Source organism: Miniopterus natalensis, chromosome 18, assembly GCF_054644295.1.
Source record: "Miniopterus natalensis isolate mMinNat1 chromosome 18, mMinNat1.hap1, whole genome shotgun sequence".
Lineage (NCBI taxonomy): Eukaryota > Metazoa > Chordata > Mammalia > Chiroptera > Miniopteridae > Miniopterus > Miniopterus natalensis.
This window is the reverse complement of record NC_142098.1, coordinates 26,694,354-26,714,711: the sequence shown is the minus strand read 5'-3', so window position 1 is coordinate 26,714,711 and position 20,358 is coordinate 26,694,354. Positions and strand designations below refer to the sequence as shown.

The window sequence follows — 20,358 nt, the reverse complement described above, 5'->3', positions numbered from 1 at the left end:
GGAGGAAACTTTGCAGACAAAGGCACACATGGCTAGTTAGTGGCAGAAATCCAGATTTCCCAACTACACACAAACATCTTCCCGAGCCAAAGAGAAAAAATTGCTGGATTGTCTCCTGTTCTGGATTATCCCTGGCCAGGACAAAGGCTCTCAGTGTGGCGATTCAGGAGCGCATTTAGAGAGGAAAAAACAAAGGGGATTAATGCTCCTCAACAGGACACAAAACATCGTGAAAAATCTCACTGACAATCTATGGGCATCGTAACCTTTGCTGTAGCTGGGCCTGCCTCCCCCTAATTGCCCTCGGTTGTGATTCCAGCAGGAACACCCTCCAGGACTCCCTGTCCAGCCAGCGGGTGCGGGAGAAGTCTCTGTCCCTTGCAGGGGCAAGTCTCCTGGTTGTCCCCATGCTTTGGCTCTTCTTCAAAGCCTGTTCGTTTTCAGAATTCTTAACGGAATCCCTAAGCCGCCACCTTAGCTGTCCTTTCTTTCTATTTGCCTTTGCTGCTGGTGTTCGTGTTCACACTGGAACTTGAGTATATGACACGATTGTCGCCCCCTCATAGCTCTTAGTTCCGTGACTCGGTTCATTTGATCACGTTTGTTTCTGAGTGCTGACCCTGTGCACCGGTGGATCCAGAAACGTACAAAAAAGCATTTACGCAAGAGAAATGAGAAAAAAAAGCCTGGACTTGTGCAAAGATGTTCACTGCAGCTTTCGTCACAGTAGTCCCCACTGGTAGCAACCCAAGTGCCCACCAACAGGCCGGGCGAGCAAGTTGTGACACGTGCATTCAGTGGCATACCACTCGGCAATAAAAAGTCACAGCGAAATACTGATAGGCCGCAGCAGCGTGGGTGAACCTCAAAGGCATTGGACTCAAAGGCGCCAGGAAAAGAAAAAGGAGTGCGAACTGTGCAATGGCATTTATGTGAAGTTTTAGAACAGCACAAATCAACCTAAAGAAAGGGGGGGCCGTAAGAAAATAGTAATGACACAGAGTAGGGGTGGGACGTGGGTACAGGTAGAAATGAGACAAGAATGACAGAATGTTCATGACTGTTGAAAGCGGGAGGGAGGTACATTATTCAATTTACTTTGTGTGTGTTTAAAATGTTCCACAATCAAAGTTTTTAAAAACAAAAAAATCAAACCTGTTATCTGTCTGTGTTGTAGCCAGGGTCCCAGCCCTTAATTTGAGGAGTGTCTAATAAAGGGACTATTTATGAAGGTCTATTTAGTGCAGAGAAACCACAAAGGTTTTACATGATGATTTCCTTCCAAAGAGTACTACTGTGTGTGGAAAATGTGAGCGAGGGGTGCTGGGGGGAGTAACTCTACAGTGGGGAATCGGACACTGCCCCAGCCAAGTGACTGAGGTCAACATCAACAGTCCTAAATCATGGTGATAGTATGTATCCTTGATATGATGTGATGAAAATGGCACTTGAACTCTGATCTTTCTCCCCACAACCCATAACCTCAGTCTCATCATGAGAAAAACATCAGACAAGTTTCAGTAGAGGGTGTCCCGCAGAGTACCTGACCAGTCCCCAGGGCTGTCAAGGTTGTGTGTCAAAGGACACAATCAACAGAGTGAAAAGGCCACCTACAGACTGGGAGAGAATATGTACAAATCATAGATCTGATAAGGGGTTAATATATAGAATATATAAAGAATTCTTATGCCTCAACAACAACAAAAACGTGATTAAAATATAAACAAAAGACTTGAATAGAGATTTCTCCAAAGAAAGTATGCAAATGGCCAATAAGTGCGTGGAAAGGCAACATCACTAATCATCAGAGAAATGCAAATCAAAACCACAATAAGACATAACTGCATACCCATTAGGATGGTTCCTATTTAAAAAATAACAGATGTTGAGAAAGATGTGGATAAATTGGAACCCTTACGCACTGTCGATGGAAATATAAAATGGTACAGCTGCTGTGGAAAACAGTATGGTGGTTCCTTAATTACTATATGACCCAGCAATTCCATTCCTGGGCATATATCCAAAAGAATTAAAAGAAGGGTCTCTAAGAGAATATTTGTACACTTATGTTCACAATAGCCAAAAGGTGGAAGGAACCCCAGTGTCTATCGGTGGATGAATGGATGAACAAAATGTGGAATATACATACGATATACATGGGTGAAACTTGAGGACATTATGCTAATTGAAATAAGCCAGTCACAGAAAGGCAAATACTGCATGATTCCACTTACAAACAGAAAGGAGAACGGTGGTTACCAGGGGCTTGGGAGAGGGGGAAAAGAGGAGTTTTTTTAATGAGTGTAGAGTTTCAGTTTTGCAAGATGAAAATGTTCTGGAGGATTGTTGCGCAATAATGTCAGTGTACTTAGAGCACTACTGACTGTAAACTTTTTTTTTTTTTTTAAAGGTATCTTTATTGATTTCAGAGAGAGGAAAGGAGAGGGAGGGAGGGAGATAGAAACATCAATGATGAGAGAGTCGTTGATCGAGCCCGCAACCCAGGCATGTGCCCTGACCGGGAATCGAACCCCGATCGCCTGGATCCTAGGTCGACGCTCAACTGCTGAGCCACGCCCGGCCGGGCTGACTGTAAACTTAAAAGTGATTAAGATGGTAAATTTCATTAAGCATATTTTACCACAATTTTCAAAAACTGTCAAGATCATCAAAAAGGAAAGTCTGAGAAACTGTCACAGTCAGAGGAGCCTAAGGAGACCTGATGACTACATGTAATGTCCTATCCTGGATGGGGTCCTGGGACACACAAAGGACATTGGGTAAACCAAGGAAATCCGAATAGACTGTGGACTGTGGTTAATGATGACATGTCAACGCTGGTGCCTTGCTTGTAACATAAACCCTACGCTAATATACGATGTTAACAGGAGAAACTGGGCTTGGGGAACATGGCAACACTGTGCTTTTTGTTGTTGTCACTGTTCCTTTTGCCCACCACCCTCCGCTTCTGGCAACTACCAATCTCTTCTCTATATCTATGAATTTGGTCTTTGTTTGTTTCTTTTTAGATTCTACTTATGAGTGAGATCATACGTTATTGTCTTTCCGCATTCATGAAGAAATAGAAAATCTGAACAGACTGATTACTAGTAAGGAGATTAAATCAGTAATCAAAAACCTCCCTACAAACAAAAGCCCAGGACCAGATGGCTTCACTGGTGAATTCTTCCAAACACTCAAAGAATTAATACCACTCTTTCTCAAACTCTTCCAAAAAATAGAAGAGGAGAGAACACTTCCAAAAACATTTTATGAGGCCAGCATTACCCTGATATCAAAACCAGACAAGGACACCACGAGAAAAGAAAATTCCAGGTCAATATCCCTGATGAACATAGATATTAGCAAACAAAATATTAGCAAACCGAATTCAACGATACATTAAAAGGATCATACATCGTGATCAAATGGGATTTATTCCAGGGATGCAAGGATGGGTCAACATATGCAAATCAATCAACGTGCTGCATCACATAATGAACTGAATAAGTCAGGTGATCATCTCAAAACAAGCAGAAAAAGCATTTTACAAAATTCGACATCCGTTTATGATAAAAACTCTCAACGAAGTGGTGTAGAAGGAGTGTACCTCAACATGATAAGGACCACATATGACAAGTCCATAGCCAACATCCTACTCGATGGTAGAAGCTAACAAAGCTTTTCCTCTAGGATCAGGAATAAGATATAGTCATCTTTCCACTTTTATCCAACATTGTATTATCTGTCCTCACCAGAGCAATTAAAAACACTATAATTTCTTCATTTTTCTATAAATCTAAAAACATTCTACAAAACAAAGTCTATTAAAAAAAGTAGCCTAGGCCCTGTCCTCAAGGAATGTGGTGGCTGGGAGCATGAACTCTGAGTTGGTCAACTGGGTTCAAACCCTGGTTCCGCCATGACCTGGCAGTGGGCCCTTGAGGGAGTGACATAACCTCTTGGAGGGACAGTTTCTTCTTTAGGAACGGTTTCTTCACAGCGCCTGCCTCACGGGGGTGCTGTGAAGACTAGATTAGACACACCATGCAAAGTGCTCAGTACCACCGGGACCGGTCGCAGGTACTGCTCTTCCTCTAAGGGTTAGAAATCAAGGCAGATAAGACAGTGGTTGAGAGCGTGCATTTCAGAGCCAGGCAGACTGGATTCAAACTCCGGTTCCTCTAGCATCTATTTCTAGTTGCCGGCCAGTGACTTGGAATGAGCCTCAGTTTCCATAACTGTAAAATAGGATGATTAATACCCACCCAGAAGGGTGGTTGGGAAGATTGAATGAGCATGGTGTCTGCCCAGGGCAAGCACTTGATCATCCCTGGGAGCTGTCGGAGGAAAGTGGACATTTAGGAAGAGTCCGTGGGAGGAGCAGATAAAGCTGCCTGGGAGGCCAAGGAGGCTGCAGAGAGGGGCCTGCTCCCGCTTCTGGGCGGAGGCTGCTGAGGGGCCCCAAGGTCCTGTATGACCTGCTCCTCCACCCTGTGAGGTCCTCCCAGGTCTCCAGCTTTGGAACAAAGCCCCAGTCTGCTGTTCTGCCACTGTTCTCTGTCTGAGCTCTGATTAGGCCCTTATCTCCGTGGCTTTGCCCTGCTTGGCTGCCTGTCACATTCAATTCCAGTCCAGGGCTTTCATCCTGCCCTGAGTGTCCCTGACTGTGAGGTTCTGGGATGTGGGGCCTGGTCTCTGTCGTCCTTAGTTCCCACAATCCTGAGCACTGTGTCTGGAACACGCAGCTGCTTAGTCCGTGGCTGCTGCTCAGAATACAATTATTGAGAAGCTGAAGCTAACCTCCGGGCTTCGATGTAGTTGGATGTCAAGGTGCTGTGAAACCCTGGCCCACTTTCCCCTTCAAAAATGCCTCCTTTCTCTGGACTCCTTCTAGCCCCACATTCTATGATTAGAGCTTGTACTAAGTCAAATCAGACCTTGTAGCTAATAAAAATGCAACATTCTGTATCAGAGTCCTTGCAGGAAACAGAAGGACACTCAAAAGGATTTAACTGAAAAATAAAATAAGGCAATTAGGGACAGGACTATCTACCGTGGAGTGGGCAGGATGGAAGGAGCCAGCAGGATGGCGAGGCACCCTGGGACTTGCCTGGACAGCAGGCAGCTGGTAGCAGCACCCTAGGGTGGAAGGGCCAAAGGGAGCTGAGCTGTGGAGGAGCCTCCCTGAGGGGGACAGAGGCTGTAGAGATGCAGCCACAGCCCTGTGGGGTGAGGCTGCAGCGGGGATGAAATATTTCCATGCTCCCTCCTCTTGCCCTCGGGTCTCCTGGCAGGGTCCCCCACTGGCCAAACCCAGCAGGAAGCCAGAGGATGAAGGGGCCTGGTGGTGTGATCCTCAGGGGTCAGCCTCCCGGGAACAGAGAGCTAAAAAATGGATCTGGACTGGGGGTAGAAGAACAGACTGAGACTGAGCCTTCAGAGGGGACATAGAGTCTTCTCAGTGAAGTACAATTCGGTGTAAAGGCAACAGGTCGTTTAAGAAGAGGAGAGAAAAAGGAGACTAGGAATCAGGGTCCTGAAGAGTTAGAAAAGAGGGGCACCGCTGACTGGCACCACCCTCCCCTGCAATAGCGACAAACCTGGCCTGTTTCCAGTGGTGAGCCACCGATGTGGAGCCAACACCAGGGCTTTACTGTACTTAGATTTGAGAAGCTAGAGGTGGTGCTGATGGAGATTATGGGGCATTAAGTCTCTGTCATCCCAGCCACCCCTTCAGCTCCTGAGCGGAGCTTTATCATGGCAGGACTTCTGGAGCCTCAGGGATGCTAACGTGCTGTGGCCCTGAGTTGTAGGAGATGTGACATGATCTGGGAGATGTCCTTGACCCCAGGAGCCCCCCTCACCCGTCTCCCTCGGGACTAGTGGACCATACTCTGTGGGAACTGCATGGATTTGGTAGGTGGTATTCACGCCTGGGTTTGGGAAGGAGGTCAGTGGAACCTGTGCTTAAGGCGACATGAAGGGCTTTCGGGGAGCACGTGGGCAGAGGAAGGAAGAGGGTCCTGGCATGGACTGAGGCTCTGTTGGGGCTAGGAAGGGCCAGGGATCAAAGAAGTGGAGCCCAGGGACCAGCAGCATCACCAGCGGGCTTGTTGGAAATGAAGACCGTCAGGTCATTACAGGCACCTACTGAGGCAGGGTTTGCATTTTCACAGGATCCTGGGGTGATTCGGATGCCCCTGAGGTCAGCACCATTCGCTTGGCCTAAAGTCTCCCTTCTCTGATTATGTGTGTGCTCAGGTTTCATTTTAGTAACTAACTTGCGCTCCTCTCATTTCCTCCCCCTCCAACACCGATTTCTAACTTTGGTAGGATGAATGAATGAATGAGTGCATCAGTGAATGAATGATACAGCACAGGTTGCAAGTCAATGCGGCCACCGTGAGGCTTGCTCTTCTTTCCTACCATCGCCCAACCCGCTTTGCATACCCCTTTATCCATCTCTTCTTGTCTATATGAGTTTTGAAATGAGTTTATTTCCTCATTTATGGGTTTTTTAGAAGCGGAGCATAGGGAGGCCTTGCACAAGGAAGTGGTTAAAAGCACAGACTCAAGCCCGACACTGAGGTTCAAATCCTGGCTTTATTATTTACTAGGTCAGTGGCCATGTTACTCTACCTCTCTGTGCCTCAGTTTCCACATCTACCAAATGGGGATGATAATAGTACCATGTTCACAGGATGACTGGGGGCGTTACGGGTGTTACCTGTAGGGTGCCTGGGACCGTGCCTGGAGCTCCGGGATTGCGATGAAAGTGTTTGCTTTCCTGAGAACTTGCATGTGCAGGGCTGGTGTCACTTGCCTGGTCTCCGGCAGTCACAGAGAACGTCCTCCGTGAATGGCAACAGCAGGAGGCTGATCTTAATCACACACCCATCAGAGAGCCCTTGGAGCTGGAGGAGAAGTGTCTTTGTCCTCAGCAGGAGGCCTCTGGGGCATGGGCTTGCCTGGGGCCATCACAGTCTAGTAACCACTTTCAGGCGAACTAGAAAGTCCCGCCTCCTGCTGCTCCCATTCAGGACTGTGACTGATTCTCTTGTTCGGGATCTCCCCGACCTCCTCCTCTTTGAAGCCCCTGGGGCTGGTGGCCTTTCCACTTCCTCTCACTGCTAATTGGAAGCCAGTGTGTTGGCTCTGGCGGGCAGATGGTGATACCCAGGCTTGGCTGACATTGAAACTATGCTGTAGAGTTCATACTGAGTGGGTTCTGAAGGCCGGAGGGCCAATGTGTTGAACTTGGGCATCCTCAGGGCCCTGACCGGGTCTGTCTCTGGGCAATCAGCAGAGCTCCCAGCCTCCTCTGAGCCATCTAGTGCGACAGGAACCAGCAAGTGCACCTCGCCGCCTGGGACTGAGCAGTGCCATGGGCTGGGGTTTCTTACTTGAGGCCAGCTCAAAGGCATTTCTCTAATTCTGAGGCTCTGAGATGTTCATAGAAACTTGGGGGATTTTTGCAGCGCGGCTTTCTGGACAGGCTGTCTCTGATCTGGAGGGAACAGGACAGGTTCCTGTTTTCAGGCCCAGGGCTCAGCTCAGCAGAAGGACCCACTCAGTCGCAGGGAGCGAGGGGCAAGCGATGCCACTGTCCAGCTGGATCTCAGGGAGGAGCCACTGAGATGGTCGCCAGAGGGCAGGGGGTGGAACGGTGAGACGGCCACTTTTAGGGGCTGACTGGGGGTCACAAGGATAGTGCAAAGTTTTAGTAATGTTGGGGTTCCTAACAGCTGCCAGGAGATGGTGTCAGCTCTGGCAGTTGTCACCTCTAGCACCTTAGACGCAGTGTCAGCTTGGTCGTGTGAGTGATCAACACCATCTGGCCTCCATTCCTCCTATTTACCATTTCACATTCCGTGAGGGGCAGTGGCATCACAGTCTGTTCGTGAAGACCCTCAGGAGTTCCCTTTTATTTTAAAAAAACTTTTACTTTGAAATAATTTCAAATTTACAGAAAAGCTGCAAACGTAGTACAAAAAATTCCAGAATACCCTCACCTAGTTCACTCTTCACATTTTGCTGCATTTGTTCTCTCTTTTTCTATGTACAGGGTGTCCTGCAAAAATGTATACAGACTTCAACAGCTGATAGCTCAATTTGGAAAATGAAATGTATTTTAATAAACACTGCCTTCAAAATGTGTGTATATATATGTATATACAGGGTGGAGCAAAAGTAGACTTATAGTTCTGAGTACACGAAACACAGAGTTTATTATTTATTTATTATTGTATATATTTGTATCACAACTGTAAACCTACTTTTGCCCCACCCCGTATATGTGTGTGTGTATATATATATGTGTGTGTGTGTGTGTGTGTGTGTGTGTGTATATATCTGAACTGCTTGAAAGTGAGTTGTAGGCACATTTACCCCTAATACTGCAGTGTGTATTTTCTAAGAACAAATACGTTTGACTACATAACCACACCATAATTCTAAAATTCAGGAAGGTTAAGGTCAATCCAATACTATTATCTAATCTGCAGGTCCTATTTCAGTTTCATCAGTTTTCAATAATGTATTTTATAGCTACTTTCCCCCCATCTAGGATCTAATCCAGGATCAGCATCACATGTTGTTGCCAAGTGTCTTTAGTCTTCTTTAATCTCGAATTATTTTTCAATCTTTGTCTTTTGTGTCCTTGGGAGTTTTCTAAATGAAAACAAATCTGAAAGCATTCTCATGGCTGTGACTTCTCTAAAGGCTAACTCAAAAAAAAAAAAAAAAAAAAAAAAGTCCTTTTCAGTTCCTTGCCTTTGAAGCCTCAAGACAGGTGCGTTTGACAATAATCTATTTTGGTCCTGCCTGGGTATTTCTGGCTTACCCATCTACACTAGTCTCCTCAGATGATTCTGGGATTAGCTCGTGGGTCCACAATGGATGCTTAATAAGCACTTGCTGATTTGCCAGGAGAGAAAGTGGATTAATGACCTGGTTAAATAACCCAGGTGACATTCCAGAAAGGTTTTGCTGATGTCAATAGAGAGACAAAGGGTTGGCTTCTCCAGAGGTGAATACCAGGAGAATTTTTCCAAGAACAAGAGGCGGGCTTGGACTTCTTGAACAGATTTCTGTTGCGTAGTCCTCCTTCTCAAATTCCCTAGCAGGAGAGTCAGGAAGCTCCACTGCAAGTTGTTAAGTCCCCCAAGTCAGGGAGAGAATCACAGTGCTGTCAGGATCCTCCAAACTCTGACATGTGTTTTTTGACCTCCTGCCTGGGGTCTGTAAATTTGAACTGTCTCTACAGGAGCAACAGAGAATAGAGCTTCGATGTCAGCCTGTCCGTGGTAGCCGGCCTCCAGGATGAGATGATCTCCGACCTTGCCTCTCCGGTATCTTCCCCGTTAGTCTCCTCCCACGTGAATTAGGGCTGGCCCGGTGGACAGTAGGATAGGGTGAAGGTGATAGTGTCTGACCTCTGAGCCTAAGTCATAGAAGATAATGCAGCTTCCACTTTGGTCTCTTGGCTGGTGTTTTTTAGAAGACGCCAACTACTTTGAGGACACTCAGGATCCCTGTGGGAAGCCCATGGGGAGAGCTGAGGCCCCCCAGCCAAGAGCCAACACTAACTTGCCAGGTATGAGTGAGCCATCTTAGAAATGAGTCTTCTCGTTCCAGCCAAGCCTTTGGTGACTGCCACATTGACCGCCACATTGACCGGCATCTGACTGCAAACTCATGAGAGACCTGGGGGCAGAACCTCCTATTCATGGTGCTCCCAAATTCCTGACCCACATAAACTGTGAGAGGTAATAAGTGATTATTATTTTAAGCCATAAAGCTTTGGGGTACTTTTCTATGCAAGAATAGATAATTGATACATAATTCCATTGAAAAGTATAAAGAGGCATATGACCCAGCAATTCCACTCCCAGACATACATACCCAAGAGAATTGAGAACGTACTGGATGTCTAAACAACTCGTACACCATACCATGTTCATTGCAGCATTACTCACAATAAGTCACAAAGTGGAAACCCCCCAAATGTCCACCAGCTGATGAACAGATAAATGCAATGTGGTCTATCCACACAATGGAATATCATTCGACCATAGAAAGGAATGAAGTTCTGATACCTGCTGCAATATGGGTGAAAATATTAGGCTAAGTAAAAAAAGCCAGACACAGAAGGCCACATAATGTATGATTCATTTCTATGAAATATCCAGAATAGGCAAGTAGAAAGGGGATTAGGGGTTGCCTGGGGCTGCAGGGCATGGGAGAATGAGGGGTGACTGCTAATGGGTGAAGGGTTTCTTTTTGAAAGTGTAGTGATGAAAATGTTCTAAAATGGATTGTGGTGATGGCCGCACAATACTGTGAATAAACTAAGAGCCATCGAAATGTACACTTTAAGTGGGTAAATGGTATGGTATGTGAATTATATCTCAATAAAGCTGTTATGAAAAATTAGAAAGAGACCAGCTATCCTAGGGGCCTCATAGGGGTTTAGTTGCTGTTCTTTTTGATTAAGAAATTAGTGTCTTTTTTGCTGGGTTCTTGGAAAAGGTCCTAAGAGACTTACCTGGCTATAAGGTGGAAAAGAACTGCTGGAATTGAAAGCAAGGAGCAAAGGGACTGATCTGATAAAATAATTAAAGAATAATTCTAACCCGATCGTACTAATGCTGTACGATCAGACTCATGACTTGGTGATAAGCAACGCTTTTGTTTAAAAGACATTTAAGAAAAGGAATAGGCAGGCAGGCCAGAGGCTGGCAGACATTATTTGTCAAGAAAGCATTTATCGGCCAAAGGATTGGTATTTGGGACTTAGAACTCCTACAATTCAGGAGCAAAAATGATAAACAAACCAAAATAAAATGGAAAACATTTGAACAGTCACTTAACAGAAGAAGATGACTGAATGGCCAATGAACATTTGAAAAGTTGCTCGCTAGTTATCAGAGACATGCAAATTAAAACCACAATGAAGTACCTCTACATACCCAGCAGAATAGCTTAAATTAAACAGACTGACAATACCAAATGCCAGCAAGGGTATTTGAACAATATTAACTCTCCTATCTAGTTGGTGGGGTGTAAAATGCAACCTCTGAAATTAAGGCCTGGCAGTTTCATATGAAACTAATCATACCCCTATAACCCAGCAATTTTGGTTTTAGGTATTTACCCAAGAGCAATAAAAGCATATGTCCACAAAAAGACCAGTATGAGAATGGTAATAGCATTTTTCTTTATAAAGGCCCAACCTGGAAACGTCCCAGGTGTCAGTCAACAGGAGGAGGGATAAACAGATTGCAATGTGTTTACGCAATGAAAAGAAATAAACTACTGATTCATGCAACATCAGCAGTCAATTTCAAAAACATTATGCTGAGTGAAAGGAGCCTTAGACAAAAGAGTACATGCTCTATGATTGCATTATAAGAAGAACTAAAGCAGGCAAGGCTAATCTATGGTGAAAAAAATGAGAACACGGTGGTCGTGAGGGAAATTAACTGGGAAGGGGCCTGAGGGAACTTTAGGAATAATGATAATGTTTTATATTTTGATAGGGTTTTGGGTTACACAGCTATATGCATTTCTCAGATTCATTGAAATCCATACTATTAATGCATGCATTTCACTTTGTGCAAATTTCCCCTCAAAGAAAAACTTACGAAGAAATGTTAAACCTTTGTCAATGATATGTATGTTGATGTGTTTTGGGGTGAAATGTACTGCTGTGCACAGCTTACTTTGAAATGATACGAAAGAGGAAGAACGATGGATTTATGGATGGGTAGAAGGATAGATAAGTGATGAAGGAAATATAATGTTAATTTTAGTATATAAATGCTTCATATATAGATGTGCATGATACAGTCAGCCCTCTGTATTCGTGGGTTCAGCATCTGCAGATTCATCCAACTGTGGATCAAATATATTTGAGGGGGAAAAAGTCCTGTTGTTTTGACGGGTACTATGTAGTTAGGCCTACGATAGTTGCATCAGCACCAAACACGTGCAGACTTTTTCTTGTCATTAGTCCCAAAACAATAGAGTATAACAACCATTTACATAGTATTGGCAATGTATCAGGCATTGTAAGTAATCTAGAGATGATTTAAATTATGTGGGAGGATGTGTGAGGTTATATGCAAATACTACACCATTTTATGAAAGAGACTCGAGCATCTGTGGATTTTGGTATCTGCAGAGGTATTGGAACCAAACCCCCACAGATACTAAGAGAGGACTGTACAATTATCTCAAATTTTTAAAATAAAGACCTTTTTAAAAAATATTTTTAACACATTGTATGCGGGGAACGTATTTATACGTTTTACGTTGACTGGTAGTAGAACGCGCGATAAAAACTACCCACAAACAATGTGTTAAATTGATTTTATTTTAAAGAGAAGGGAAGGGAGAGGGAGAGCGGGAGAAAAACATCAATGTGAGAGAGCAAAGCATCGGTCAGCTACCTCCTGCATGTCCCACACCGGGGATCAAGCCCTCAGCCCTGACATGTGCCTTGCCCGGGGATTGAACTGGCAGCCCTTCAGTGCGCGAGATGATGCCCAACCAACCGAGCCACACCTGCCAGGGCTTTTTTTTCCCCCCTCAATTTTTTTTATGTTTGAAATTTTTCAAAATCAACTATTAGGGGGAAAAAGTAAACATCAGACATGCCCAAATATATTTGTAGCCGCACTATTTGTAATGGCTCTAAAATGGAGACAACTTCTATGTCCATCAACAGTAGAAAAGATGAATCAGCGGTGTTATAATCATACACTGAAATAGTCTACAGCAGAGAATGGGAATATATGACCATAGGAACCTCACAAATCTGGTGGAGAAGTCAGATTCTAAAAGGCATGACCCCCCCCTCCGCGCTCCCCAGAGAGGGGTCCATAGGGCCTTGTTCTCGGTTCCCACGAAACTTAAAGGGAAACTTTCACAATGTCCGGAGCCCTTGATGTCCTGCACATGAAAGAGGAGTTTGTCCTCAAATTCCTTGCAGCAGGAACCCACTTAGGCGGCACCCACCTTGACTTCTAAATGGAACAGCACACCTGCAAAAGGAAAAGTGATGGCATCTACATCATAAATCTGAAGAGAGCCTGGGAGAAGCTTCTGGTGGCAACTTGTGCCATTGTTGCCATCGAAAACCCTGCTGATGTCAGCGTCATATCGTCCAGGAACACTGGCCAGCGAGCGGTGCTGAAGTTCGCGGCCGCCGCCGGAGCCCCTCCTATTGCCGGGCACTTCACTCCTGGAGGCCTCGCCGACCAGATCCAGGCCCCTCCGGGGACCAAGACTCCTGGGGGCCGCTGGTCCCCGGGCTGACCACCAGCCTCTCACAGGGGCGTCTCCTGTGAACCTGCCCCCATCGCTCTGTGCAGCCCAGGCTCTGTGGGCACTGCCGTCCCCGGCAACAGCAAGGGGCTCACTCGGTGGGCCTGACGCGGTGGATGCTGGCAGGGAGGGGCAGCGCGTGCCTGGCACCGGCCCCGTGAACACCCGTGGGAGTCACGCCTGACCTTTACCTCTACAGGGATCCTGAAGGGATCGGAAAGGAAGAGCAGGCTGCTGCTGAAAGGCGGTGACCAGGAGGAGCCGCGGGTGCCTGGGCTGCTCGGCCTGAGGCCGCGGCTGGTCTGAAGGCGCAGGTGCCCATCCCGCGGCTTCCTCCTGAAGAGGGCCCGCGGCCCACTGCTCAGGCCACCGGATGGGTGGGAACAACCACCGCGAGGTCCTAAGCTGTCCCTGCACGGACTCTTAACAGAATGGAAATAAGGTCGACGGAAAAGAAACAGTTTCTAAAAAAATAAATAAGTAAATAAATAAAAGACATGACCCATTTATATAATGTGCAGAAACAGGCAAAACTAGTCCCTGCTGTTCAAAGTCAGGATAGTGATTGCCTGTGGGTGGAGTCATGATCGGATGGGAACATGAGGGGGACTCGTGGGGGGCTTGGCTCCAGTGCTGGTTATATGGGAGTGTTCCGTTTGTAAAAGCCCATCACATTTTTGTGGTGCACATGTCTCTCTCTATCTATTACTGCTTCAATTTTAAAAGCTCAAAAAAATTAATATTAGACCTCACTGCTCTTAAAACAGGTTTCTCAGCCCGGCCCCACCCCTGGGAATTCTTCACTGGCCATCTTTGTCCCATCTCTTCTCCCAGTTCCCAGGCTCTGACACGCCTGCCTCCCTCCGCTGCCAGGGGCAAAGTCAGTGCAGAGGAATTTATTCTCAATCCCTACCCAAGTCAAGGCTCCAGGATGGATCCTACTACAAGGGGCTCCTTAATGGCTTTACCTAAACCAAGGAGCCATGCAGCCTCAAGATGAATTGCTTTGCTTTCTAAAAACAAAAACAAAAAAATTACTGCAGGCATTTTTTAAAAACAAACTATGTCTTCCCTTTAGATAGGTGTCTCCCCCTCCCCTTCCACCACCCTCGGTTCACCTAGTCATCTTCTTCCCTTTAAGGCGGCCGCCGCAGTTTACTCCCTTCGCTAAGCGGGGAAGCAGTGACTTGCTGGAGCGATTGCTTTGGGGGCTTCAGCTGAGGCCCAAGGCTCCCTTGGCTGGTAAGTGAACCCCCAGATCCCAGCAAAGTCAGCGGGGGCTGGGGGGTGGGGGTGGGGCAAGGGGGGGTTGACAACCCTGGGAAAGGGAGGAGGGGCATGGCGGGGGTGGGGAGTAGGGTACAGAAGAAAAATGTGACAATTTCTGCCCTTTCCAGTCTTGCCATTGGTTGAGAAGTCTAGACAGATGCACATCAAATGAAACAAGAAAATGATTCAATTAAGCATTTCTTCTTTTTATCTGATGGGTCAATTTTCAGCCCTGTTGTTGTTACTTGACCTGTCAGAAGCCATTGACTTAGCTAATCTTTCCCTCTTCCTTGAAGCACTCCTGGGTTGATTCTTACCTCCCTGTCTGTTCCTCCTGGGTCTTCTCCTGCTGGTTCCTCTTCACTCCCGACCTTGAAATGTTGGAGTGCCCCACGCATGGTCCTTAGATTTTGCCTCTGTAGCTAATTTCACTCCCTGGGTTATTTCACTCAATTTGTGGCTTAAAAAAATACCATCCTCACCCTAATGACTTCCACTTTTGTTTCCAGCCAGATCTCTCCCCCGAACTCCAGAACTGTTCATTTAACCACCTGCTTACCTAGATCTCTAATAGGCATCTCAGATTTTTCATATCCAATACTGAGCTCCTCATATCCCTCTTCCAAACCTGTTCCTCCCACAGTTATCTCAGTAAATGGTAACTCTGTTCTTCTAGATGCTCGGGCCAAAAACTCGGGTGTCATTCCTGACTCCTCTCTTTCTCCCACCTCCCACCTCCAATCTGTCGGGAAATCCTGTTGACTTAACTTCAGAATACATCCAGAATCTCACTGCTCTCACTGCCTTCACTCCCTCCATCCAAGCCACCATCGTTTCTCGTTTTGATTATCAATAGCTTCTCGATGTTGTCCCCTGTCAGCCTGCTCTCAACACAACAGTCAGAGTGATACTATTAAAATACAAGTCTGGCCCGGCCGGGTGTGGCTCAGTGGTTGGGCACCGACCCAGGATCCAGGAGATCGAGGTTCGATTCGCGATGAGGGCACATGCCCAGGTTGCCAACTGGATCCCCAATGGGGGACGTGCAGGAGGCAGCTGATCTCATCATTGATGTTTCTATCTCTCTCTCTCCCTGTCTCTTCCTCTCTCTGAAGTCAATAAAGGTATATTTAAAAAAACAAAAAACAATTCTGCTCAAAACCCTCCAATGGCTTCTCATGTCACTCAGAATAAATGCCACCATCCTTACAAAGGCTCGTGAGGCTCCGCACAGTCTGGCCTCCTCTTGGTACCTGTCTCACCTCAATTCCAACTGCCCTATCCCTCACTTGTCCTACTCCAGCCGCCCTGGCTCCTCACCATCCCTTGAACACACCAGGCACACTCCTGCCTCTGTACCTTTGCCGTTACCCTTCCCTCTATTTCAAATGCCCTTCCCCCTACATGACTCATTCTCATGACTACCGCATCTTAAGTCTGGTATCTCTTCAAGGCCTGCCCTGGCCACCCTGCCTAAAATTGTACATTTTCTCTCATATTCTCTATTTCCTTTCTCTGCCTATTTCTCTCTTTAGCACTTATTACCATCTAATATTCATATATCGTCATGAATTTGTATTCTTTACTATCTGCCTCCCTCCACTAGACTGTAAAGCCCATGACGACAGGGATTTTTACCTGTTTTCTTCACTGCTGAGTCTCCTAGAATAGTGCCTGGCATACACAGGTGTTCAATATTTATTGCATGAACGAATGACTATTTCAGAATGGCCCGAGAGGTGCTAACAGATAGGAGGAAGCAAGTTAGTTAAGGGAAGGCAAGAAAGGGCTGCAGATACCTGGGAGGACACGGAATTTCCTTCAGTCTTTGGAGAATGGGAAGTCCTTGGAAGGGTGAGAAGACAGAGAGAAGTGTTAGCGTAGCGATGAAGAGCCTGTATTTTGAAGTCCGTTGGCTTGGGTTCATGTCCCAGCTCAGCTACTTACTAACTGTGGACAAGCCACCTAACTTCTCTAGGTCTCAGTTTTTATATCTACAAAAGAGAGATAATCATTGCATCTACCTCATAGGGTTGTTTTTTGGTTTTATTTTGTCTTAATGATCTAACCCAATGCCGTCGTCCCTTAGTACCTGAGGGGGGTTGGTTTCAGGACCCCCCCCTTAGATACCAAAATGCCTGGATGCTCAAGTTCCTTATATAAAATGGTGTAGCGTTTGCCTCTAACCCATGCACATCTCCTGTATACTTCAAATCACCTCTAGAGTCCTTTTAATACCTAATGTAATGTGAATGCTGTGTAAATAGTTGTCGTGCTGGATTGTTTAAGGAATTATGACAAGGAAGAAAGTCCGTTCATGTCCAATCCTACCACAACCGTCTTAGGCCTGACTACACTGTACGTGTCGGGAACAAGATAACATTGTTTTCCTGAGTCTTTTTGATCTGTGGTTGGCTGAGTCTGTGGATGAAGAACCCTCGGATATGGACAGGAGGGCTGACTAAACCTATAAATAAAGTTTAGCAAGGACAGGGTTCATAGGAAGACTTAGCTCAAAAGGTGCTAGTTGTTATCATGCAGAGTTTGGGGTACAAACGAGCTAAGACTTCACTTCGGGGGGGCTGTGGCGGGCGTCGAACAGAGCTACTTGGTCTGGAGCTTGACTCAAGAGGGCACAACAGCTTCTTTCTCAGAGCTCTCAGTCCCTGGCCTCAACCAGTGGGTTGCACCTAATTCCTGTCCTGCATTAATTTAACACGGTCCTGCTGACAGACAGAAAGGGGATCAGAAATAGGCACAAGTGTGGCGTGGGGCCTCTGCTGGGGACCAAGCAGCTCCCCGCCGCCTGGCCCGCCACTGATGCAGTCAGAGCAAAGAGAAATGATTCACTTCGATCCTGCCATTGACCTCAGGATTTTGGCCAGGTGCAGGTTTGGGGGTTGGTGGGTGGGTTATTTTTTCCCTTCGGAGTTGAAAGAGTAACTCTGTGTTTCAGAAAGCACTTTCTTTATGCAGGGAAATCCTGCGGCGAGGGCTCGCTAGACTCAGTTTGGGATGAGCCACCTTTGCTTATGTCTGGGGAGAGAATGAAATCTAGCGCCCCTATTTTTTTTCCCTCCCACCCAGTAAAGACGCAGAGCTGAAAGGTGTCTTTCAGAAGGGCCGGGGACAAGGGAGTTGACTCGTAGGTAAAAGGACGCTGTACAGGAGGCTGCCAGAGAAGTGGCTTCTTGTTTGTTAGCGTGGGTTTGTGGCGAGGAGGTCTGTGAAGCCCTCCCCCAGACTACCCGGCACTACACAGAACAAATAAAACCTCTATTTGTTCATCTCTACCCTGGATTTAGATGGTGCTTTATGGCCAGGGTTATTGGGATCAGCCGAAACCCAGGCTGATGTTTATTCCTGGGATTGCAGAGACAAATACCTCTCTGTCCTTCCATTTTCCAGGCCAAGAGGGCAGGAGACACTTTCAATCAAGCAGGCAGGCAGTGAAGAATTATTTTTTAGGTGCCCACTGCGTCCCCGATGCTGAGCCACATAAATATTAATAGAAAAAGTACAAAATTCAGGCTCTAGCCCTCCAGGCACACAAAATCCAGTTAGCAGGAGGAGGCTTGGTGGGCAAAACAAACTCAAGAGAAACTGTTAACATAGTGGTATGAGTACTAAGAAGGAATCTTAGGAGGGGTAAGAGAGGAGAGAGGTGAGTGGGAGTTGGGGAGGGGGTGGCCCTTGGAGGAGGCCTCCTGGAGAAAGTTCCTAAGACAGTAAGCACGTGGCGACAGAAAGCCTATCTGTTTTGTTCTGTGCCCCAGCCTGGCACTTAGCATAATGCCTGGCACAGAGTGGGCATTCAGTAAATATTTGAGGAATGAATGAAGAGGGAGGGGGCTGGCGTTAGAAGGCTAAATGGGTGAGAAAGAGGGAGGAGGGCATTCCAGCCTGAGGAAAGGCCCCGAGAAATGAGCCGGACGTCTGGGTGAGACTGGTTTAACCACACGGAAGGGTGTGTAGTGAAGAGTGGTGGGAAATGAGGTTAGATATGGAGCCAGATGGGGAAAGGCTGGAAAGCCAGGCAGAGAAACTTAGAGATGAACATTCCTCCATCCCTTCATCTGGCTTTTCCTGAGCGTGGACCATTGTGAGGCACTGAGGCAAGGGAGAGTGGGGAGCTATATAAACAAATAAGAAGACATCACCATCTGTTGGGGGCAGGCAGAATATCTGCACCTTATTGTAAACCGTGATAATGGTGGTATGGATGAAATATTTTGAAGTTCCAGTCACAGTTTGTTTGCAAGAAACCAAGGCCATGTCAAACTTGCTCAGATTAACTGAGAATCTATTGAAGGCTATACCAGACATCCAAGCTAGGAAGCAGAGTTCAGAAGAGACACGAGGAGGCTTAACTGGGTATAACTGGGTCTGGTCTCCTCCCTTCCTGTTCCCCAGCAATGCTTCATGGATGGTCTCTCACCTCTGCCCCTTTCTCTGTGTCTGCTCCATTCTCCCGCCTCCCTCTCTTACTAGGATTTTACTTGGTGCAAGCTTGAGACCTTAACACCATAATTCCCTCCCTATCCGGGGCCAGCCATCGTTCACTCTCTGAGCTTTCAGGTCAGAATATCGAGGAAACAGTTCTGGAATATCAGCTCAGCCTTAGAATGGCTACCCCATCGGGCACCCAGAACCAGTCAGCTGTGGTCGGGAGACAGGTCGTGTATTAAAACCTGGTTGCATAAGCCTACCAACAACTGCAAAGAATTCCGAAGAAGGGGTATGGACCCAGAGGCATTAACAGATTAGCCTAATTCCTACAGGGTGACAATGCAGGGAACATATCAACTCATCTGGTGAGGGTGGTGAAGGAAGAAGGCAATTGACATAAGCAAGGTTAGATTTAAAGACCTGATGTAGCCTTGGGGGGGGGGGGGGCATCCCAGCTGTGGAGGAAAGCAGCATTTTACAGCAATCAGGCTGGCCCAGAGCAGAAACTGGAAAAGTTGAGAAACCGAAGTGACCCAGAACTTCAAGAAGGCTTTTGCCTGATCCTAAATATTTTTAGGGCAGAGTCTGCTTCTCATTCATTGCCATAACCCTGGCCTCATGGTCAGGCTCAGAGTAGAAATTCACTACGCATTTGTTGGACTGAATTGAATTTCCCTAAAGCCCCGACAAACAACAAATATATTGCTGTTTCTATTCTGTTAGGAACAGAGCCAGGAACACAAAACAAAACAACAACAAAAATGAAAATATGATTTTTCTGACTCCTGGTGCAGGGCTCGGGTCACTGGACGCAGACTTGTTGAGAAACAGAAATGCAGCAGAAGCAGGGCCTGGGCCAAGCTGCCTGGCTGCGGGCTAGATGGACAGATAGCGAGGCCTGTGCCCAGCGTCTCAGCGGCAGATCAAAGTCAGCGTCCCCAGCTCAGGCAGCGAGCGTGGCAGGAATCTGGGACCTTTCACCCAGTCCTGCGCCCACACCATCAGCGCTCATACCTTTGAACACCGCCCGCACACAGGTGCTTGTGACAAACCTTTGATAGTCTAGTACGGCAGCCCCCCCTTACCCAAAGGGGGTACATTCCAAGACCCACAGTGGGTGCCCGAAGCCACAGCTAGTACCGAACCCTGTTGATGCTGTTTTTTCCTATTCGTACATACACTTTTCAGCCTCTCTTTAGCATACCCGAATTGCCAGCATCACCACTCTTGCACGTTGGGGCCATCACTGAGTGAAATAAGGGTGACTTGAACACAAGCACCGCAATAGGAGGACAGTCGATCTGATAA

At 46.7% G+C, this 20,358-nt stretch overlaps 1 pseudogene; it reads left to right on the top strand.

The window, feature by feature from the left end:
- The first annotated feature begins 12,905 nt into the window (after positions 1–12,905).
- On the top strand, positions 12,906–13,583 carry LOC107527864 (small ribosomal subunit protein uS2 pseudogene; annotated as a pseudogene).
- Positions 13,584–20,358: the final 6,775 nt, after the last annotated feature.